This window comes from Daphnia pulicaria, chromosome 6 (genome assembly GCF_021234035.1).
Source record: "Daphnia pulicaria isolate SC F1-1A chromosome 6, SC_F0-13Bv2, whole genome shotgun sequence".
NCBI classification, from domain to species: Eukaryota; Metazoa; Arthropoda; class Branchiopoda; order Diplostraca; family Daphniidae; genus Daphnia; species Daphnia pulicaria.
In genome coordinates, this window is record NC_060918.1 from 16,765,587 (window position 1) to 16,790,292 (window position 24,706).

The 24,706-nt window shown below is 39.1% G+C and overlaps 2 long non-coding RNA genes across 4 annotated transcripts in view; both read left to right on the forward strand.

Moving 5' to 3' along the window:
• Positions 1-7,378: 7,378 nt before the first annotated feature.
• The window catches only part of LOC124343992, a 28,645-nt gene continuing 11,317 nt past the window's right edge, over positions 7,379-24,706 (forward strand). For all 3 annotated transcript variants that reach the window (XR_006919491.1, XR_006919490.1, XR_006919489.1), the window contains exons 1-2: positions 7,379-7,390; positions 14,582-14,588. This is a non-coding gene — a long non-coding RNA (uncharacterized LOC124343992). The remainder of the gene's footprint in view (positions 7,391-14,581; positions 14,589-24,706) is intronic.
• LOC124343994 lies at positions 23,855-24,637 on the forward strand. The gene is made up of 5 exons (XR_006919495.1): positions 23,855-23,949; positions 24,032-24,112; positions 24,173-24,252; positions 24,313-24,393; positions 24,454-24,637. It is a non-coding gene; the product is annotated as an uncharacterized LOC124343994 (long non-coding RNA).

Consider the following 24,706-nt stretch of genomic DNA (forward strand, 5'->3'; position numbering starts at 1 on the left):
GAAAAAAAAACAGCCGGAAGCAATGCGTGAAGAATTCTACACTACTAATTTACCGCCGGAGGCAAAGCGTTAATATCCTCTATCCTGCAAATTTACCGCCGGAGTCAATATAACACAACCTCTACCCTGCAAATTTACCGCCGGAGGCCATGTGTGAATATCTACACATTACAAATTTACCGACTTTTTAAGCAACGTATCCAAGCTCCAACAATGAAAATGGGAAGAATCTTCAAAAAATTTTTTTTTCAAATCTTGAAGTAAACTTGATAATTGCTTTACGCTAACGTTTAAGTTTTTTAAAGAAATGCTAAGATAAAAAGAAAAAAAATTCTCAAAATGTGCAACCCTCAACATGCTCTGCGACTTAAGATAAGGCTGTGTCTGAATTTTTTTATGTAACCCATACCATTGAAACAGAATTTTTTTTTTAATATAAACGTTTGGACGTTTATGCTGTGAATTGAAAACGGATAAAATAAATGTATAACAAATATAAGGAGGCAATGTAATAAAAATAAGGAAAACTTAAGACATGGCTTTGTCTGAAATTTTTTAATGTCACCCATACCATTAAAACTGAAATTTTTTTAGAAAATTATGAAAGGGAATATAAACGTTTGGACGTTTATGCTGTGAATTGAAAAGGGATAAAATAAATGTATAACAAATATAAGGAGGCAATGTAATAAAAATAAGGAAAACTTAAGACATGGCTTTGTCTGAAATTTTTTGTGTCACCCATACCATTAAAACAGAAATTTTTTTAAGAATATTATGAAAGGGAATATAAACGTTTGGACGTTTATGCTGTGAATTGAAAAGGGATAAAATAAATGTATAACAAATATAAGGAGGCAATGTAATAAAAATAAGGAAAACTTAAGACATGGCTTTGTCTGAAATTTTTTATGTCACCCATACCATTAAAACAGAAAATTTTTTAAGAAAATTATGAAAGGGAATTTAAACGTTTGGTCGTTTATGCTGTGAATTGAAAAGGGATAAAATAAATGTATAACAAATATAAGGAGGCAATGTAATAAAAATAAGGAAAACTTAAGACATGGCTTTGTCTGAAATTTTTTAATGTCACCCATACCATTAAAACTGTCTGTTACATGAAAAAGTTTCAGACAAAGGCTTGTCTTAAGTCGGAGAGGACATGTTGGCATCGGCATGGGCATCAAATGTTGCGACAAATTTTTGTCGAAATTCAAAATTGATCAGTTGTTGGTTATCCAAACTAAAGAAAAATCAAATGAAAAAGTCGATAATGTGAATTAAATAACCTACCCAGGAAAAACGTGAAAAAACTTACTATTTATAGTAAAACCCCTCAGCTCTGAAGCGATGGAAAGTATCCAATAATTTCCCGTTCGTGTGTCTTCCAACGACTAATAAGTATTCGTGTGGGATTACACTAATCGGATCCATGTTGCTGAATTTAATTTCCTTCATCGGTTTTCCGAGATGTTTTCGAATTGTTTTACCACCACACTTAGGACATTTCCCAATATAAATATTTGTACAATTGGCAAAACATAAAGAACACGTCATAACCGAAGGTGGATACATCAAATCAAAGTTAGTTTTTGATGCAACTTGTTCAAGTAATTTTTTCTTTGATTGATTTTGTTGCAGAGAATAGTGTTGTTCTATCAAAGAAGTGGCGACCTCACCTTTTGATAACAGGAATTATTATTGAACTGAAATTGTTGTCCAGCCATGTCACAAAATTAGTAAAACACTCATTGTCATCTAAATTCACCGCCATTTTTAGTTAAATGAAACTACTGACACGTTGCAAAAGTGACGAAACTAGAACACACACTAGTCCTTGGTCAACTGCTCAGTAAAGGCATGGCCTACTCCAGTAACGGCCTAGAGGCTAGCTATCCCTGGATTGCCGAATAGATCCAGCTTAATGTAACTATCACTTATTGTAACCCCCTGGACGTTGCAAACACACACTAAACACACTTGAACCGATGAACGAATAGAGTTTCCAAGATGCGTTTGCTGTAGTGAAACACCCAGCAAATGGCTGCAATGCTGTTAACAGAAACAGGGAAATAGAGGGGGAAAAATAACAGCAATAACTAAGTAAATGAAACCTACTGGCTAACTTGACTCATGGGCTGGCTGGCTGCACGTAGAATGTCTTTCAAACCAAGTGCTGCAACTGTTTTTTTCTCATCCAGTCCTTTGCCACGAGGTTCTTGACGAAACTCTTGCCTGTCAGGTTAGAGATGAGATTTCAAGCGGTGAATTTGGGTCTTCAGCTCCTATAGTGTTGTATTTGGGTCAACCTAAAAGAAGAAATACATTTGGTCAATGGTCATTCTAGTGGCAGAGTGCCATACATGTCTGCCACCTAACTCAACTTACCGTTAAAGTTGCAAGCTGTTTTCCCCCTGAAGTACTTAAAATGCCAATCTAAAAGTGAACCCAAAATGAAATGTTATTAGTAAATTTTTAGGTTAATTCAAAATACAAAGCTAGTATTGATAACCAAACTAAATCGACGAGTTATATGATACACACCTCCATTTTGATTTTCGTTTAGTCGAATATCGCTTCTCACGATTCAGAACGAAGCCGACAGAAGATATATAGCAAGTTTTACAACTGAAATTGACTCGACACTTGGCTGGCTAACGCCTTATGGGCTTTGGAACTGAATCAAGACGAGGACTACGTCATCGATCAAGATCGAACAACACAAGCCCAGATCTGAACCCCTTTTACATTCCTTTCCTTTCTCCTTTGGTTTCCCATCCTCCTTTCCCCGTTTCCTCCGTTCTTATTGGTCAGCCGGCAGCCATTATGGATTCCAGATGTGAAGGGATAGGAAAAGGGTTTCTGCAAGCCTTTTAAATTTGGAATACGCCGGAATAAGCGGATGACTATAGAATAAGCACAATGAAATAAGTATTAGTGATTAAGTGAACTACAACTGCGAAAAAATTTATCACATCTAAAAATATGTAGAAAAAGCAATGAGGTTTTGGATGTTGGGAAATTTTTCCCCCATCCGACGACGACGCGATCCGCGACGGATTCGTTCACCGGTCGCATAGACTGGTGAAATTAAAGTTGTCAAGCGAGTGAAGCCTGTGGGCAATTTCAGCTTTTTTAACTAAAAACATATTTTTAATATTTTAAATCTAAAAACAAAATGTTTTTCATTATGTTTTTTAAATTAATGTCGGCTAGAAAAAAAAGCTAGAAATACTAGTCTGTAATATAACAACATTCAGGCTACTGCTGCTGCTGTATCTTATTCAAATGATTAAGAATCAAGAAATAGTAAAACCGATTGTTTTAGATGCGAATAGGCTACTGACTTCTCCCCCTTTTTGGATCTTCCCTTTCACCTTTTCCCACTTATTATGGCGTCACGTGTTGCCGGATCCTAAAAGTTTATTCGACGGATCAGTTGGCCTTGGCCACTTCCGTTCAGTCATTCGCCTCCTTTCGCTGCATGAGGGTTCGAATACACCGCCGTAGCCGTTTTCTTGTCTTCCCTCCCCCTCTTTTTTCGGTTTAATGTTTGAGACTTAGAGAAAAATATAAATTTTCAATATTTGTCACCATCGAGAATAGTAGATCCACTGGTGAGATTTGAACCTAATAGACTCGTGTTAATGAGATTATTTTATTAAAAGTTACTGGCCATCTTTTTTTTTTGAGCCGTTCTGTTTTTTTTTACCGATCAATCGAATTGGAAATGGCTTTCGGGGAAAGATATGATCGTCTTGCTCTGGAATTTACCTCGTGGCAGAGAGAACTGCGCAAGCTACGACGGAACCATAGGCTAGCTGTGGTCAGATACCAATACCAATTGCAACCGCAAACTCTTCTTCATTTGCCAACACCGTAAGATTTTATTCTATCCCAATTATCTCAACTTGTCGTCGTAAATTGGGGGCTATTTAATGGAACCCCAATAATGTGTAGGGGTCGACATTTCTATGACAGACATTCAGATCGATGACATAACCATCGTGACATAACTTTTAAATCTTGATAGGGAAATACATTATTTTCTAACAGGGGAAAACTATACGTGCAGTAGTGTTGTAGATTTGTTTTCAAAAAAGCAAATCATATTTGTTATTGTATGAAAATATTGAAAAATTCCTAGACAACACAGAAACTAAACACCGAAGAAACGAACAAAAACGTAATATACGACACACCTCAGCAAGTAATATGTGTGGTGCGGTTCAAAACCAAAGGTGTTGATAAACGACATCTATTGTCGCCCCAATAAAGGGCGCCCCCCAGTACTAAAATGGCCGCCAAAAAGGCGACCACCCCACACTACTTCAATTGCCTCTCGCCTTTGTTCACTAGTGTGCTTCGGTCCCGCGTCTAGTATACAACGTTATTTCTTCTACGAAAATTTCACTTATTTCTCGTAAAGAATATAAAATAATAATATAGTGTTTACAGTTAACCACATATTGTTGAATTTCTCCTTCTTGCAATACGGTAAATCAACAACTTCGACCCTTCTTTTCATATTGTTCTCTGTTTGTTTGTTGTTTTCGTTTAAAGAAAAAGAACTTTGGTCCAATAATAGCAACCGGTTTTACTCGCATCTAATGTTGAAATGAATCAATGTCGTGATGCTGTACCTTCGTTTAGTTGTTTCCTGGGATTTTCAGGTGGAATTCTTGTCCGACGTGTTGGATTCTGTCTTGGAAACGTATCACGACATTTTTCAATTTTTTTTTGTTTTTTTTGTGTGGGTGGGATTGCGAATTTTTCATTTGCGCGTCAAACGAAGACACAACACGAACTCAAATTTCCACTTTGAAAATTTTCTATAATTACTTATGTAACTATTTTTATTTTAGCCTTAGATTTTAGTTTTAATCTATGTTATTGTAATTTTGAATTCATCGTACTCTATAGCGGAGGGTATGTTTAAGCGCCAAAATTAAGGGGGGGGGGGGGGTAGATAAAACGAAAGAAAACCATGATGGCCGCCGTTTTTTTACTCTTAACCTTCTTTCCTCATTCCGCCAAAATTTATGCAGGCTGTACTTGCTCCTTGAAATCCCTATCCTCTCCCCCCCCCAATCTGTCTATGCGCCTATCGCATGAAAAAAGGAAAAAAGTAGTAGCTAACTAAGTAGTATTCTCGAGTTATTTCGTGAAAAAAATTGGTTAAAAAAGCCAATGACCGAGACCGTGGAGCATTTCATGCGCTTCATTTAATGAATCATGACACCACCTGTTTACTTGTTGTGATTCGGGGAGAAGTGAATTTGATTGAGAATTGAGATGAATTGAATATTCATCTCAATTCATAAATTGAGTAATTGAATCATTGAGTAATTGAGTAATTGAGTAATGAGTATTGAGTAATGATAAGTATTGAGTAATGATTATTGTGTAATTGAGTTCATATCATATCATATCAGAATCATAATCTAAATTCATAAATTGAGTAATTAAATTCATCTCAATTCATAAATTGATATTCATCATCATATTATTATCATCCACGGCGAAGCCGTGAATATCATTCTGGATCATAAAGGGTGTTATTGTTTATCTGTTACTAACGAGACGTTGTCTTTGTACTACAACCTACTACTATATCACTATCCCTTTCCACATGAAATTACTGATTATGAAAATTAAGCGACTTTTTAATAATTCGATTCCGTCATAGTGATACGCAACCATAAGAAACTAAGAAATATAATTACCAGCCAAATCTTCTCTACATCTGTGTTCATGTAATGGCGAAATTGTTGCCCGGTTTCTCGCTCAAATTTAGACTTCATACATTGAAGAAATACACCAAAAGGGGAAATTCTGGGAATATTAATTCTGTTGATGATATTTTCCGATACTGATTTACTGTTACGCCCTGCCATTTACAATTATTTACTATTTCTCAAATTCAAACAGTCAAACAAGAAGACTAGAGCCTAGAGGAGAGAATCAGGGAGAAAAATGATGAAATTCTCAACACAAGACCACATATCAGAAATTCAGAGATAGGCTCAGAGCGGCTCAGGCTTTTCATGTTCAAATTATTAGTGCCATCTAGGACCTACGAATTGATACGCAATTCGTTTAAGAGGACGCCAAGAAAATTCTTCTGCTCAGTTTGTGTTGTTTATTTTTATCCTAGTGTCGGTAGCTGACTCGCTGTAGTTATTTAGTGTAGTGTATGTAGACACTGTAGTTATTTGTGTGACAAATATTGTTATCTGTGTGAAAATGATGCTGTTGCCCCTGTCAATCACTCTTGTATTTCTATCGTTAGTTCAAGTCAATTTTGCTTGATTGGTTAAATCAAATGATGTTGATTCATTTTTTGATGTCTTGGTGGTGCTTTTCAAAGACACTAGTTGTAGGCTTTATATTATGGCGTTAATATACCAAATAAATATACCAAAAATTAATTCCTTAGTCTTTTTCCGTTCATTTAACATCAAGTAAAAGCATATTTTTTCACTGAAAAAGAAAAACACCTAAATTGAGACATTTACATCGGTTTTCTATTACTTTACTTGCAACAATTTTATTATTACACATACAAAAGGATATATACAAATTTTTAAGATTTATTGCTGTCCTAACTTTTATCTTTAGGAGTATGACGACGTATGACGAAGTATGACGACGCCAAGATTGATCTGATAGTCTATGTTGCCAGATGGCAGATGCTAGTTGCCCACATTGCCTTTAAAAACATTATTTAGAAATATAAATGTAAATTTCAATTTCAATTTTATATTTGAATTTAATTAAAAAAAATAAGAAACAAATTTTATTTTGCTTTGAATAAAAAAGTCATTATAAGAGTCACTAAAACAAATAATGAAACAGAACATTTAGGAATTTTTTTAGGGATAGACCATATATCTGGTAGTCCTGTTCAGATTCATTTGTTCATAATCTTTGGAATTGGTTTTTTCGTGAGTCGGTTGATCGTTTAGATTACGTAGTTAGATTAGCGGTGACATTATTTCGTGTCATTTTCTCTTCAATTCGTTCATTTTCTTCTTAAAGACTACAAGCAATTAGAACATAAATTGACGATAATTGGAGTGGTTTATGTTGACGAGCTAATTTTAACTCGCAGAGAACGCTGTTAAGCAACGCCAGCGACTGAACTAAGCACACTCTCACAAGAATGCCACCAAGAAAATACACACCAAAGAAATATTCAGCATGTAATAATAATGCTGCATTCGGTAACATTTCATCGTGTACTAATAAATTTTTTGAAATTTTAAGTACGAACGGAATGGAGGCAGATTGCAGGACAACCCAATCAATATTTGGAAAGACTCTGTACCTATGATAACCCTGGTTGAACTTTAACACAAAAACGAGTGTATGTGGAATTCAAAATGTGAGTTAATTATTTTTTCTATTTAATATTATTATTTATTATTTAATCTAATTATAATTTTCATTCATCTGGCTTGGTAAGGTTGGAATCGATGGTTACCCCATAAGGAATAACTTTTTTTTATGGACAAAATAATGTTTTAACCCGTAAAATTTCAAAAAAAAAAAAACTTTACGTAACGCGACGGAACGGCCCAGATAGCACACTGCAGTCCCATAGACGCCCAAAACACGTCACTTTGAGACGTCTGGGATGTACTTGGCACATAGCAGATTCCCAAGTTTACATTCCTAGGACGTCTTTTACGTATGGCCAATGTCCGCTTCGCCGAGATCTCATAGCGGTCCTTATCCCGTCCCATTGGATGGACTTTAGACGTACTTGGGACGGAAAAAGGACCTCAAGAAGTCATTAATAATAAATCTTTTTCTGGACTCTGAATTTCGTTCCTTTTTTCTTTACACTTCTTTTTCTTATGATTGTTTGCTGTGCCGACATTTTTTCACGAACGGTGATCCGGATATCCGGACAAAGTTTATTTGTCAGAGTATGCAAAGGGTTACCAGGCACACATCATAATTCGACTGCATATAACCATCATAGTTGAAGAAATATGGAACCTGACCCGGGGATCGAACCCGGATCGTCGTGGTGAGAGGCCAGTACTATACAGATGGGCCACGAAATCATATCTGAGGTTAGAAGATAAAGCTAATAATGGAATTTTAGAATCAAACTTTGCCGCGAAAAGACAAAGACAGTTTCTCCGAAATTTTCTAAGTGTCGAGAAGGAGCCAAAAAATAAAAACGGGACGCATCAGAGACTTCTACGAGAGGGAGTAAAAAATGACGTATCCGACAAGATTAAAATGAGTAACGTGTTCAAATAAGGGCTCGCAATGGGACATCTTAGAGATTCCCCTGTGCCCCCCGCACCATCCGCACGGCTTTGGTCCCGCCTTGGGACAAGAATTCCTATCTGGGGGGCAAGATGACAATGCCGGGCATGGTGTTAACTGACAACCAATGAATAGAGAAATCGGTGAAAGTCAACAATAACATTTTCAGCATAGGCGTCGGCGTAACTAAAACGCCGCTTAAAAGGTCTAACAAAAAGAAATCTCCCATGGGCGAATGATTCACGGGCAAGGCAAATGGAACAGGCAAGGAAATTTTTGAAACGTGCCTAATTCAAACACAAGGCACCCTGATGACCGGCCGTGGATGGGCTAAAATGTACTAGTTCTTTGGTCTATAAAGCGCTTAAAAAAAGCTGCATGTGGGAACGACTTTGTTTGTCCGTCTGTTTGCCGACTGTTGACCAAGATGAGCAACTGTCACGAAAGTGGCTTTGTCGAAAAAAAAATTTTCAAACCACCCCACCCCTTCCTTTTTGGAAAACTTTGTCACAGTGACCGAGGTTAGGGAGCAGGCCAATGATCATGGAGAGCGACGAACATCTCTGCCCCAACCGAAATTGGCCTCGGTCCCCTAGCCACTTCTGGCAAGCCACTATCGCGTAATGGACTTTTCAGCCGTAATGCACTCAACGTCAACCTCACCACTAACAAATAACCTATTGAAAAAATAAGAATAAATATTAAAAAAAAAAATGAAACGAGGAAAAAATTGAATGTCACACGAGTGAATGACTCGAAAAAGTTTCGTACATTTGGGTTGGAAACTACTTCTCAAGAAAATGAAATCTCTCTCTTAGGAAAAAAAGGCCCAGTTTTGAAGGACAAGTCAGTTAAAACAAGAATAAAACCATAATTTAATAAAAAAATCATTAATAAAATGAAATTTTTTTTTTCAAAAATCAACTATAAAGTATACTTTTTCTGTTGCTAGAGGGGGTTTCAAGATGGGGTAAAAAAAAGCCACCGACACTACACAATACACTACATTGTACGGCTTTCTCAATTCTTCAATGAGAACTACGACATTTGTTGACGTAACATACGTACATCGCCAGAGAAAAAGAATACAGATATTCAAATCGACAGTGACATCGTAAAGTCTGTGGGATTTACAAGCTTCAGATGACTGTCGAAAATTGGCGCAAAAATCAGAACCGCAAAAGAAAAAGCAACCGAAATGTATGAAGAATCTCAATACTTGGATTCTAGTGGATTCGCAAAAGCTTTTGGCCGACTGGCTCTATATAGTTTAATTTGCTTTTCACACAAAGTGCATTAGTATTCTGTATAATATTCATGCGCCCAATAATAATCAAATCAAAATTAATCCGCAAAAATGTCCCGCAACCAATCTTTCAACCACCGAGATATTCGCCGAAAAGTCTTTGTTTGGATGGAGAAAATCAAGGAAAACTTAATATTTCTCTTATTAACCAACGAAAACTCACTCTTTAATTAGGTAACAACGAAAAATTAATGTTTATTTGGAAATTTGAACGTGTTTTTTTTTTAAATAAGGAAATACAAAAAAAATAACATGGATTGGAAAAACAATAAAAATCATTAAAAAAACAAAAAAAAATTTGTCTGCATCCCAAACACTTGGCGAAGGAGTGTAACCCCTCGTGAATCAAACGACAAGAGATGTAACAAATCGATTTATATGTCTTTGGTGGAAGAAAGCCTACATGTCATGAATCTCCCAATGAAAATAAAAAAAAAATGTTTTTCAAGATAAAAAAAACACTGATCATCAAGAGTGTTCATCTACCTACGACCAAACTTATTGTTTTAATAGAAAAACCAAAAAAAAGGAAGCAACCGGGATTTACTGTATCTCCGTGATAAGACTAATAATAACTATTGTATGAGATAGAGAGAATCGATTTGAACCCTGTTGACCAACTGTTTTTTAGCACTGTAAAGGGATGGGTTAGAAAAATATCCTATAAAAATAATATGGGTTATAAAATATCAGCTCGACATCACGCCCCTCTTTAGACCATTTAAATGAAGAATATAACGGATGGGTTTTATTTCATCCTCAATAGTTTCCACGACCACAATTTCCTCTGCCTCCTCTACCGCGTGAAAAGTCATTAGCGTATCTGCGAGAACAGCAGAGATTGAAAACAAGGACATAGCGTTTGAACTTGACGGATGGCAAACCGTTGGTGAAATTTGACTGGTGGCAGAAAACCTCTAAAAATGTAAATACCAACAGGTTCGTTTGACTTTAACGGGAGGGCGTGAGTAAATTACAGTTAAAATTGGTTCTGCTGGTGGGAACTCTCATTTGACTTCAAGTTCATTCAGGTACTTGTTTTGCCGCAAACTGGGCCCAACCCGTTAAATGATGAGTCGGCGAAAATAGTTAAGGCTGGGTCGGCTTCAAAAATGTTCTTGGTAGTCCTTGGTCATCTTTCCTGGTAGATAGACCAATTTATCCATCCACCAGGCAAGGTCCATTTCGGATATCCGTGAAAGGAATCTCTGCTCGCAAATCTCCCCAACATAATATAGAATGCTCGATGAACACGGCTTGGACGGCCCTCTAATGTGCCATAGCTAAAGGAATCGTTGATTCCGACCAATTAAAGGTGGAAAAAGGTTAAAGGTTAAAGCCCAGTGGAAGCTCTAATTGTTCATTTCATTTTAATGTTTTATGCTTGATGCTTGAGCATGATGCTTGATAGTTGATGCACAATTTGGCACAATGTTGACTTCTGTACAACGTGCCCTTACTGAAGTGTACCCTATTAGTTACCCATTTGGTAATACCCGAAGTAAAAATGTGTTGCAAGACTTCTGTTGCGAAGAAGGTCCATGCACTTCATTCTTGAAGGTAACCAACAGAAGACTAATCTGTTGGACTGAAAACTAATTTCTGATTTGGACCATTTGCATTTAGGTTCTTTTTCTGGGCAGTCTTGACCTGAGTAACACTTTTCAGGTAGCAAGAAATGAAAGGTTCGATGGCATGCAAATCCATCTTAATAACCTAAATTCATCAGTGGTAGCTCGGAACATCACTATTTTGGAAATAATTTCAGAGCCTGATTTTAACGCTGAGGATGATGAAGACTTAGCATTCCTATGGGATGTTTGGTATAATCTTGAATGGTCAGAAGTCACCCGAAAGCGATTTCAAGGAAGAACCTGTTGAATTGGTTGGTCCCAGAAAATGTCTCAGTCCCAGAAACTCATCAGTCCAAAATGAAAAAAGTTTGGAGTGCTTGGCTTTCCTTTTTGTCAAAAACTGAACCTGAAGCTAGTTTTTTAATGAAAAAAGTAGGCTCGGAAAGGTAAATTTGTTGTTCAAGCTTATAACTAGATTGATGTGCTAAACCATCTTCTTTCCAGGAAACTGAATGTCTGTAAACACTGGGGTCACTTTGAAGGGAAAACAGAAAACGGGAAAAGCGTTGATTTTTTGACGATCATTATTGTAAGCAGAGACTCAAGTGTTTGGCGTTCAGCCATCCAACTCCCGTCATCCATTGGCGAATCAACAACAACGAGAGTCTTCTCCACCAGCATGTTGGTTTTCCTAACCCCCTCCCCACTCCAGTTGTGATATTGTGACGCCGCCTATTACTTGTCAAAAAAAAAAATTTACGACGTTGGTGACAGTCAAGGATTTTGTCGACGACGACGATGATGAGACGGGAAAGGGAAAAAGAAAAAGGGAAAAAAAGGAAAGTCAATGGACCTTTTTTCTAGTTCCCTGGAGCGAGACGGAATCAAGAGGCGACGGCAGCGACGTGGGCAAAAAAATCTTTTTCTTTCTTCTTCTTCATTTCCTTCATCATCCTCCACGCACATGAAAATAACAAAGGATCCTCCGCATTTTTTTTTCATTTTTTCTTTTAGATTTGGATTCTTTCCTTATTTCCGGAAGGAAGAGGGTAATGGGGGTAAAGTTGACGCAGTCTAGAGTAGACGTGCAGGATGTAAGGGTATCTGATCTTCTCCCGATGTATAGACCCGAGAATGGAGACGTATTGATTAGCATTGTGTGTGTCTGCTGTGAGCTGTGTCTGTGTCTGTGTCTGTCGATTCGCTCAAGCCATCAGCTTTATTTCGGGAAAATGACGACGAGTTGGGCTGGCCGTTCGGTTCTGGGCTGCCTAGCTCTTCTCGTTGTTAACTTCTAACTTTGCCTCTCTCTTCCATCCGGAAACCAATTAGAAAGGGAAGCAGCTAGAGAATGCCATGCCCCAAAGGTAGATAACACACACACACACTTTGAAAGGAAGAAGGAAGGGGGAAAAAAATGATTCCGAGCGGAAGAGGAGCAAATGTTCCAAACACGTATTTAACATGGAGCCGTAACGTGTTTTCTACTTTTTTGTTTTCAACTAAATAAATTCAAGATAATTCACAAATGCTTTGTTAAAAAAACAGTCTGACAAATTAGCAAATTTTCGTCTGCTGCCGATTCATCGTAAACTTCGTGTTTGGCTTATCAGTAATCACGTATATATCTAACCTGTCATAACCAATTCTAGGTTAATGACTAATAATTATGGCAAACCAGAGAGCTCTCTGGAGCCAATTCATCCTCCCCCATTATTGAACTCGATCATGAGTCAAGTTTGTCTTTCGGTACAGATTATGCGGCCCGTTACTATCTTCCTAAGTCCATAAAAGAGTCCCCTTGACAACAGAACACCCGTGTCCGTGTGTATGACATTTGAACAGACTTTTGTCAGCAAAATGGCGTAATAGAGTTTGGAGCCGATCACAAACAGTTGGCCGCATGTCTCTTTATCGTGATACTGGAACATGAATCATATTCGAAAGTTGAGTGCAGCAATCGCACACGAATACCACATCCGTATGGTACAATCACCGACCACTCACCAGACTATATCATTGCTCTTTCGTGAATTTTTAATGAGCATTCCCAATCACGTGTCTGGAGAATTTCGTTGGAGTATCAAACTCTCGGGTGGTTTAGTGACATAACCAAGTTGCGGAGAAAAGACGTCGTCTACAAATCAACCCCGTCCCCACATCTCAAGATTTTATTCAAAGGCGGAAAAATTAATCAGTATTCGGAGGGAAGTGAGATGTTTGTTGCTTCAAAACCTAACGACAAGATTTGCCCTGTCAAACTTACCATCAATTATTATCAGTTTTTGGGACCCACATATTCTGGTTGTATGGTCTCTTCTTGTAACCCAAAGAACACACCAAGTCCGAACAAAGCTGTACCATTGAAGCAAAGCGCTTTGCGACATTAAAAAACTGATATCTACGTTGGGATATATGACGCAAAACTTTACGTTGAACAATCCAGGAAGAGAGGAGGAGCGGCTACAGCCGCGGCCAACGGAGCAACTGATAAGCAACTAAAATGTCTTGGGGTTGGAAGTTTGACACTATGACCACTAAATATGTCGATCTCTCAATTAACAATCGGATTTCAATGTCACAAATGCTACTTAACTAATACTGCCGATTGAACTCTTGAAATGAGTTCCATAACTGGCCGGGACGTGAACCTCCCGATTGGAACTTCCTATTTATCTGACAGAGGAATTTTTACAATGCGTGATTATAAAGAACTTTTAATCACTGTATTACGTTAGTGAACGTAATAGAAAATTATACTTTTCATAAGGTGTAACCATTGAAAAGTGAACAGTCTGAAGGGTGCACGATGCTACATTTCCTTCAGAGATGACTTTAGTGGATTTTGAGTCGTCCATTTCATCTAAGAGAAAACCGAAGTGCCAGAATGCTGCAGAAACTTTATTGCCCTTATGCACACACAGAACTAGTCAATCGGTCGTCTTATTCTGTACAATTGGAGGAACCGAATACCTGCCGCTCGAAAAATCGCTGGAAAAATAGGAGATTCGGCACAAAACAACCGTTCGCTTTTCTCCGCAGCAAACGGAAAGGCAGAGCGAGATGATCCCACGATAGTCGAAGGTGCACCGTGCACGTATACTTCAAAAAACAGCACAAAAATTTCAAATACGTCAAAGTCACCGTAAACGTCAAAAAACGGGAAAAATGACGTAACGTACGACGTAACGTCAAAATTTGACGTAAGTCAGTAAATGACGTTCGCACCACTGGGTGCACGCACGCTTCTCTGGGTGGAGGGGTCATCAACTGTATAGTATATGTTCTTAATCGTCCTCTTTCAACTGTCTTCCAATATAAAACCCCATTCGAAACCTGGTATGGCAGTAAACCGGATATCTCCAATCTTCGAATTTTTGGATACGAATTTTTCGTCTTAATTCCCAAAGAGTTGAGACGTAAACTCGATGCTAAGGGTCGGCTATGTTTCTTCGTCGGCAACAACGATAATCAAAAGGGCGATCGGTACTAGCTGGGACCAAAAAAAGCGGAAAGATCAACATCAGTAGAGATGTTTAACCCATCAGGCATCACTACGTGCTTCGTATCCCTCGACCCGATTTACAAAAAGGCATCGATGTATTTCTTCCAAACGACATGCTACCAGAGACTCCTGCTGCAGAGAGACACACCATTCATCCAGCCATTATGGTACCTCAGTCGTTCCGTGAGTCAGACGATGTCACCATGCAACCAGAAAACTTGGAAGATAGCTCTCAATCAGGCCAGCAAAAACTAACTAATCTCACCATAATTTGCCACACTACCAACAACTCGGCTCACCACTTCCACCTAGTCGCGTACTTCTTCGAACATCCGCTTGTATTTAAGAACGTAAAGCTTTAGGAAGTGCACATCCTGCTCTGCATCGCCAACCCGGCCGTTCGAGGAAATGAAAGGAACATATGACCATGTCTGAATCTCTCCTCTCCGAGAAACTTGAACCAAATCAATAGAGAGATGCAATGGCGTCTAAACAAGCTACCGAGTAGATGACTACGGCCAACAAGAAATTCGATTCCCTTATAAAAAACGGTAGTTGGGTTCTTGTACCACTTCATCACAATCGCTCTCTCACGATAGTAGGTGGACATTCAAAATCAAGCCCGACGCCAGAATAGAGAAAAAAATCTACAAAGCTCGCTTTGTAGCTAAAGAGTTCTTTTAGACCCCGCTCTTAGAGTAGCGGGCATCGACTACAACGAGACCAAGATCTATGCACCGGTAGAAAAACTTACTCTCTTCCCCAATCACCCTGTCTTAATTTTTACTCCAATCAATTTTATTGAGGGGAAGTTTTAAACTAAGGAATGCTCTTTTTCCCTCAACCGAACAAAAACGTCGGCTTAAATCCTCATGACGTTGAAGTTTTTTTGTTCATTAGTTTTTTGGAACAAAGAGTATAATATAATTCTCATTAAAATAAATGAATGTAAACCTGATTCCTCGTTTATATCTAACAGGTTATGGGCCCAGCTCACGCTTTATTGAAATTAACGAGATGACCGATCCTTTAGCTCAAGAAGGCATTCGTAATAATGTACGCTCTGTAATATTTGATGGAACCAATTTTGTGAATTGGAATCTAAGCGTTTAGTTTCCCATTCAAAGAAATGAATTGCAAGAGATAGTCCTAGGAACGGACAGGATTCCAGATAAGGTGAATTTTATTGTTCGTTATATCCATTCTGAGGCAAAGTCTTACAAAAAAATATGGGTTTCCACCAAAATTTTAGGTGACGGTGTTGTGGAGGCCGAGCGGTTGAATGCAACCACAACGAATAAATAAACTTAAATAAATGGGAATTCAGTAGCTTACAGTTTGTATTGGGAAACCAAGGAAATTACACTCAGATGAAAGGGGGTTTCTTCGCGAGAGGTAGCCAGTGGGTGAACAGGGCTCTCTCTTAATTGCTTTAACCAGGATCACACGTTCGACTCAAACCGACTGTCTTCCCTGGCTTGGGAGACAGACGAACTTGCTGGTGTCACTCTGACGGTCGACTGCTTGCTCCTTGCGGCCAATCCGCAACAACGGAAGGAACAGCAAATGCACTTACTGCAAATGTTTTAACCAGAAAAACTTGGCTTAAAAGAGATAACCTTGCTCGCAGTTTCCTGTATCACTCTTGTGATAAAAGTCAAGAAGAAGCTTTAGTTACATGCAAGACTGCATTTTCTATTTGGACTTCGTTAACTACACGATAAATGCAAAGTACCGAGGCGAGACAACAAAGTGTTCAGACTCTTCATCTGAATTACAAGTTCAAGCCTGAACATGATGTCAAGAATCATATTGAGGCAATAAAGCTTCTGGCTCAGCATATGGGAGGATGCTAAAGCTCCTGTTACCGAATCAAATCTGATTATCAGTATAAATATCTCTTCCTCCAAGCTTCCATAACTTTCTCTCAGCTTGGTAATGTGTGCCAGCTGTGGATCGCAAGATTGATTCGCTCACAAGACGTCTTATTCAAGAAGAGTCCAAAACTAAAGAAAGAAATGGTGGTGATAGAAGTAAAGACGACAAAGCGTTATTCGGAATTGTTGACGATCCACCAAATACTCGAGGAGTTTATGCAGGCAACAGATATTCACCATATCCTAGAGGACAATGTGGTTACGTAAATCATGGAACTCGAAGTTTTGGAAATCGCAGTCTCCGAGGTAATCGAGGTGGAGGACAGAACAATCAAACTTGACAAGGACAAAGCAATCAAACTGAAATTGACAGACAATATTATATTGATTTCTAAACCGGAGCTTGTTACAACTGTCACAACCCCAGGTCATGTAAGTAGAAACCTATCGTATTGGAAAGAAAGCAGCTCAACCTCAAGGAAAAATCACTGAAGGTGCTACTCCTTTCTGACATCAGGCTATTGCCCTTGCAGCTCGAACCAACTTGTACTGGTTTGCCAACTCCAGTGCTACAGTAAACATGTGCAGTCAACGTTGAATGTTCAAACCTTTTGCCCCTATTAAACCCGGATCTCAGTCGATTTGTGGAATCAACGGAGTTAGTGCTTGGAGAAGGAGACTTAGTTTTTGTTACTACACTAAATAGCTCAAAATCATCATTGAACTTTATCTAGCACGTCCTTTTCGCCCCAGATCTGGGAATCAATCTGTTTTCAATAGCTGCTGTTACGAAATATCTAACATAAAGTACTTTAAGGAGAAGCCTCTTAGTTACTGTCTCACTTACTTCACTTAATAACTGACCATTATTTGTACCAACTTCATCTTGATCTTGAGTAAACCGTAAATGACCGTCCAGGATTCCTAGCTGGGTGGAACGGTGGAGCAATCCAAAATCTGCTGCAGCTGGTGGCACTTGGTAACCATTCGGCCAACGACCGATCATCGAAGTAATTATCTCCGGAATAGGAGTGGTAAGGGCGATGGTCGATTCCGGGGACTCCGTAAGTGTTGTTAAACACTCTGCAGTGAAACCAATAAAAACTCTAATTAAACCAACGACATCAACTCTCAAATTGGTGGACGGGCGCTTCAAAGAGACGATCGGGGAAGTGGACGTGACCGTCGGGTGGAATACGAACAGCAGAAAACTAAAATTATCCGTGTTGGAAGAATTATCGTCGTACCTCATCCTAGGGGTCAACTGGATCAGGTGGGGTCTCCATGTGTCCATCAAAGTCTCAACTGGAGAAAAAACCAATAACGGTTAATCCTCCCCCTTCTTCAAATGTTTATTCAACCGACGGTTCCACTCATGTTCCAGCTAAGTCGCTGGCATTTCTCCCAATGCGCAACCCTACTGTGTCAGGAGACCACTGCCGTTCAAAAAGTTTAATTGTCAGTCGAACTTATTCCGCTGAACCAGGGAATGAATGGGTGATCCCCAATCGTATCATCACAGAAAAGAATGGAAAGTCCTACGTCCCTATTCTTAATCCTTCGGTACAATCTGTTGTTTTTCCAGCAGGAAAGGAAATACCTGGAGTTGAGGCAATCGAGTCGACTGAGTGGGTAACAGTGAGGGAAGAAGTTATAGGCAACTTCTCATCAGAAACTTCACCCCCAAGGTCAATTCCAGAATTCCTCCGTGAGTCTCTTGAAATAGTTCCCGCAGAATATCGCCAAGAAATGGAGACTCTTCTCACTCGATACCAAGATCTTTTCCACGATACCCCTCTCAAGAGTACGAACGCCGCCGAACACGAAACCGACGCAGGTGATCACCAGCCTATCAGGTCAGCTCCTTATCAAGTCAGTGAACTAGAACGGGAGGCTATCAACACCCAAGTAGAAGCAATGCTTCAGGCCGGAATCGTCAAGCCGTCCTCCAGTCCCTGGTCCTCTCCCGTCGTCATGGTACCCAAGAAAAACGGCAAGCTCCGTTTTTGCCTGATTACCACCGGTTAAATGCCATAACGATTCGTGACTTTTATCCTTTACCACGAATTGATGACTTCCTTGATCATCTGCGAGGGGCAATAGTATTTACCTGTCTAGATTTAAAAAGTGTGTATTGGCAGATTCCAGTGGACAAGTCCAGCAAGTCGAAAAAGGCATTCGTTACTCCGGACGGGCTCTCCGAAAGCACGCGTCTCCCCTTCGGTCTTTTTAATGGGCCCGATTTATTTCAGCGAAAAATGGACCAAGTAATGTCGGGCCTAAAATGGAACATCTGCTTGGTGTACCTGGATGACGTGGTCGTTTGCGGCAAAACGTTTAAAGAACATCAGGAGATAGGTTGGAAAGTGTTTTTTTTTTTGCCCTGCAAAAAGCCCAATTGACTCTGAACGTGAAGAAATGTGCCTTTGCCCAAAGACAAATCCTATGTTTAGGACATCAGGTGACAGTTGACGGAATTTATCCAAATCCGTCTAAAATCTCCATCGTCGACTTTCCTTCCCCCAAAAGCAGTCCAACCGGACTCAGATTGACAAACCTTCGGAGCTTCCTGGGTGTCATCTCCTTTTATCGCCGATTCGGGAACCACTTCGCCTCTTTAGTTATACCTCTGTACGATTTATTTAAAAAGAATACTAATTGGAGATGGGAGAGAGACCAAGAACTCGCCTTTCAGACAATCAAAATGTTACTAGTGAGTGCTCCAATTCTGAAACATCCCATGGCTGAGGGGAAATTTGAAGTTCATGTAGACGCCAGCGGAGTAGGAGTCGGAGCTGTGTTAATACAGTCTGACGAATATCATCCTGTTTCCTACATTAACCGACGATTGACGTCCGGCAGAATCGAATTATCACTCCAACGAATTAGAGTGTCTAGCTCTTGTATGGGCCCTCACGAAACTCCGCCATTACCTGTACGGTCAGACGTTCCGGGTAAAAACGGACAACAAAGTAGTGCGCTGATTGTCCAAGAAAAGGACATTCGGGTAAAGTTAGCCCGCTGGGTGCTTATCCTGCAGGAGTTTGACTTCTCCATAGACCACCTGAAAGAAGCGGAAAACAAAGTCGTCGACGCTTTGTCCCGACATCCTGTATCTCAGTGCAGCTCGTCTCAACCAGGAGGGTTCATGGAAATTTGCAGTATGCAACGATAATCAAAAACAGACCTGGCAATCTGGCAGCAAGGTGACGAAACCATTCGCAAGATACTTCTACAACTAAGAGAAAAAAAGGAAGCTAGTCACAGCTGTTTGCAATTAAAGACGGGTTACTCTATAAAAAGGGAAAGGATGCTGAATGTGAGTTTAAACTTGTCGTCCCCTCTCTTCTACGACGAGAAATTATCCGAAGCTTACAGGATGACCCAGATGCTGGGCACTTCGGTGTGTTCAAAACTAAAGCAAAAATCGACAAAATCTATTGGTGGCCGGGATTGTACATTAGTGTACGGACTTACATAGCGTCTTGCCCCTTCTGTCAACAAAACAAAATAGCCACTACACCGCACCAGTAGGGTATTTACAGCCCATAGTTCCGCCTGAAAAAGTCTTCTCTCTCATCGGAATTGATCATCTGGGTCCCTTTGCCTGTACCAAAGCAGGTAACAGGTACATACTGGTGGCCATTCACTACCTATCAAAATGGGTAATAGCCCGACCAGTAGCCATCAAAGCGGCTGGGTCTATCTGTGGCCCACAGATAGCCGAAAGCCACAGACTGTGGCTTTATCAAGAATGAAACTAAAGCACAACACAATTACCCGCAGCGGATAATCACTGATCATGGTTCGAGTTCCACCTCAAAAATGCTACAACTCAAACTCCAAAAGTGGGGAATTGAACAGTCCCTCACCTTCACAGATCACCACTAGTCGAACGGACAGGTAGAACGAATAAACCAAACGTTGGTCCTGGCCTTTAAGGCCTGTGTAAATTCCAGTCACTCTAATTGAGACACCAAGGTCTCTAATGCTACACTAGCAATTAACACGACTAAACAAGCTAGTACCGAAGTCACGCCTTTCGAAGTAGTGTATGGGAGGCAACCGGAATTTCCGAATGAGCGACAGTTTCCTTGGCCGTCTACCAGAAGTGAAAGTTTCCGACTTCCAAAACCGTGTGTCCAGATTTCGAAGGGAAGTTCATGGAAAGCTAATTTACAAACAAAAAAACATTAAGAAAAACTACGATCAAAAAAGAAAACGGCCGCCAACCTTCGCAGTCGGTGATCTGGTCCTCGTCGCTCGCGTGTTCGCTCTCCCCATTTAACTCAAAAGTTGCTCCCTTAGTTTTTTGGCCCCTTCCAAATTGCAAAACGGTGCTCACCCCTCACTTTTCTAGTGGAGTCTCTTCCGGTCACCCGTAAAAGAATGTGGCGCCGTTTTCCCGCTCACGTTTCCCAGCTGAAACACTACAAGACATCCCAGGAGTTCAATTGGAAAGCCATGGAACCGAATATTGAATAAATAAAAATAATTGTAATCCATCCAATGCCCCTAAGTTAATCTCTTCTTGTTTGTTTCGGTTTTTTAGAGGAAAAACTCGAGTCAGGAGAGGCCGTGTAACATGTGTCGGTATTTTACGCCTTTTTCTATTTTTCTTTCCTAGGTAAAGGAAGAGAAGAATAGAAAAAACAGAGAAAGGGCGTAAAATACTGGGGGTACGGTAGGCACCGTAGTATCCCTTCCGTCAAATTTAACTTAATGCAGAGAGAGCCATTTGCCTGCTAAAGAAATTTTCGCGGATGACTGTATATAAAATTATGAATCAATGGGTCCAGAAATTGATCTAATTTAAGCTATATTTCATTCTCTATCCTTAAATACCTAATTCACCTAGATTAGGCAATTTTGTATATGTTTATTTTGTGATTGAAATTCAAAAAATTTTTAAATTTGCGCCAAAAAAAATCAAATGAAATGTATTTTTTATTACTTATTTTTGTTTATTCTATTTTAATGAATTTTCAAATTCATTTTTAATAGTTTTAAATTCATATTTAATATTTTAAAATAGAATAAACAATTGATTTGTTTGATGAGTTGAGTTGATCATATTCCCATAATAAGGCCGATTTGGAAACTTTAAAAAGCGCCTCTAGTGAGTGTGTCAGCTACTACGCTCAGCTACTTTTGAGAGCCTAGGTGGCTCTTTTTAACGTTTCCATTTCACCAGAGCTATAGAATACTGGTAGCGCCACTGCCATGTTAACTCCTCCTCTCGAAATTTTCTCTGGGGCTGAAGCCAACTTTAGGAATCAATAGTGAAAGTTGGAGCTAAGATATCGATCTCGCTCCTTGCCACTCCTCCACTTTTCCCCCATTCCTACTATCCCACACACCCGCCCTGGCGCTTATAACTAAGGATCAGGGCACAGGCAAGCAGGCTTAACTCCCAGAGAAAAAAAGCAATGCAACTATGGAAGGGCTCGCCATATAAGTGGCTGTGTTGGCTTCCCTATCCCGGTTTTACGGTAACAGTAAGCCGATTTTCAGAGATTTTAGGGCGGAGCCTGTCAGAATTTGTGAAGTGGAAACGTTAAAAAGAGCCATCTAGGCTCTCAAAAGTAGCTGAGCGTAGTAGCTGACACACTCGCTAGAGGCGCTTTTTAAAGTTTCCAAATCGGCTTACGTTTACCCTGAAACCGGGATAGTATGGTCATTTTAGGCTTTTCACCCAAAACAAATTGTTAAAAGCGATTTTTTTAATGAGCTTTATTTATATGAATATTCTCTTACTCTGTGTAAAACCTCAAATCAACACACCCGCTGGGGGGCTTCTTGTCATAACCGCTGCAACTTTTGTTCGACATAGCCCCCCAGCGGGTGTGTTGATTACTAATACTGAAATTGACGATTGGGGGACATGAATAACTTACAGAAAAATCGGTCCCGCCTTCAAAAAAATAATATCAACTTAAAGTAGAAGAAACAACGAATTTAATGAGACTTAGATCGTATTTTTAGGTCGATTAGGTTACAAATTGGAGAGATTTAAAAATTTTTAGTTTCCCCATAAGCGCCATGTTAAAGCGCGCAAAGAAATTTTCGAAGGCTCACCGATTTTTCAATAGACCTCTTGCACAAAGCGGATAGCAGGATTCTTGTAGTCCGACAACGCTGCAATCCGCCATCTTAATAAAACCACACCCTTTTTTAACATGGTCTCTTATGGAAGTATTTTTTCCAAGTGCTTTTTCCCTTAGCTGGATAACCACTTCGACCAAAGAAAAATATATAAAAATACTACATCATTCAGGTAATCCGTAGCATGTAAGTTTTCCACTATTGAAGTAGTGTAAGTCATATTAATTAAATGTTTTGTACAGGGCATATGGGCTTTGTTTAGATATGTAGGACCCAAACATGTATAGTATACCTATAATTTTTAACCTTTTCCCACTGAAACACTCAGTTATTCATTTTTCCTTAATTATTTAGATGGTCATGTGTGACGAGGTATTGTCTATTGACTTGGCACAGGCAGATTGTTCTACAAGAAAAATTGGCGGGCAGATGGTAAACGGACATATCTTTCTTATAAAAAGATTACATTCAAATAAACATTTAATCGAATTTAATTAAAAAATCAATTGAATTCTAATCGCCCAATCGGCAGGCAGAAAACGAATAATTATCGAAATTACAACAATAGAAGAGCCTGTCACTACGCAAGAAAAAAAAATTCTTTTGTCTGGGAAGCCTGGGCAGATTTTCTACTATAATATTGGCACGGGAAGATGGGCAACGGCCCATCCGCGCACCCCTTCAACTCCGCGCGCGGTGAAAACACGCAAAAAAAATACGGTTTTCAAAAATTTGTCACTTTTAAACTGATAGCGGGTACAGCGTGATTTTTTTTATCGTCGTTCATCACAAACATTTCTTTTACTCAAAAAAAAATGAAGGCCGTCCGAGCGGCCAGATTTTGTCAAAATTCAATCAAAATTTTAATCTTGGGATCAATTTTTGGGATAGACGGGAGAAATTTTTTTTTACCGGACACAAACCAAAAGAAAGAGAAAAATTTTCTCTTTCTTTTCGCTTTTTTTTCTTTTTTCTTAAAAAAAAATGAATAGGCCAAATGTTAAATAAATCGTAAAAACACGCATCTAAAAAATTAAAAAAGGGAAAATTTCGGGGATTTATTCCTCAGCTCCTGCTGACCGGAAAAATTTTTCCTTTGGCAAAAGTAATCTTAATAACAATAAGAACCCACAGTAAAAAAATGGTGCAAATCTATTTTTTTTTGCGACGGAAAAATTCGACTTGTCATGGAATGACCCATTGTTCAAAATCAGTTAACTACTATTCACCACACAGATCGTAGGAACAGTTCCCAATCTACAACTAAATTGCTTTGCACAAATGCTCTCTCAGGTATAACTTTATCAACAACTTATGTTGATTGAGCAATTTCCTTTAAATCAATAATTTTTTTATTTGTTAATTTTCTAATTAGATTCTGGTTCCAGCCATGTGATGTTTGAAGACGACACTCTGATGGGTTATGCTCCTGTGCCTATAACTACTGTTCTAACAGGTATTTCAAAACACTGCACAGTGATTCAAACTGTTGTTATATTTCATTTCTTAAAATTAGATCCTGGGCCAGCCAAGTAATGTTTGAAGACGACACTCTGATTGATTCAGTTCCTGTGCCTGTCACTTCTGCCCTTCCTGGTATTTCAAAACACTATAAAGTGTCTCAAACTGTTGTTATATTACATTTTTTTAAATTAGATCCTGGGTCAAACCACGCCACTGTTGAAGACGACACTATCATGGTTTCAGTTCCTGTGCCTGTCACTTCTGCTCTTCCTGGTAGTTCAAAACACTATACAGTGTTTCAAACTGTTGTTATATTTCATTTTGTAAAATTAGATCCTGGGTCAAGCCAAGCGATTGTTGAAGACGAAACTCTGATTGATTCAGTTCCTGTGCCTGTCACTTCTACTCTTCCTGGTATTTCTAAACACTATACAGTGTCTCAAACTGTTGTTATATTTTATGTTAGTAGTTGTTATAAGTTTCAAACTCGGAACTACAGCGCATGTAAATACAAAGTAATCTCAATTAAATTTCTTTGCTTCAATTTATTTTCATATTTTTGGTTATTTCATCCAATTTTAATATA